The sequence below is a fragment of the Triticum aestivum genome, chromosome 7B (genome assembly GCF_018294505.1).
Source record: "Triticum aestivum cultivar Chinese Spring chromosome 7B, IWGSC CS RefSeq v2.1, whole genome shotgun sequence".
Lineage (NCBI taxonomy): Eukaryota > Viridiplantae > Streptophyta > Magnoliopsida > Poales > Poaceae > Triticum > Triticum aestivum.
In genome coordinates, this window is record NC_057813.1 from 176,016,984 (window position 1) to 176,017,280 (window position 297).

Genomic DNA, 297 nt, shown 5'->3' on the forward strand with positions numbered 1-297 from the left:
CCACCATTGCCGGAGCCCCGCCGGAGCCTCGTCACCGCCACCCACCGGAGCCCCGCCGCTCGCCGGAGCCCTGCCGCCACCCTCGCCAGAGGCGACGAGGTAGCTGCCCACCGCCGCGGTTTTCGTTAAGAAGTCCGTCAGTTTTTTTGAAACCGCGTTTTTTTATAGATCGGTTTTATTTTTTTTCGGTTTAATTATTTAGCGAACGCTCGTTCGTTTGTTTGTTTTACTGAACGGTTTTCACCGTTTAGCCCTAGACAGCGAACATTCGTTCATTAGCCTGTTCGTCAGTTCTCT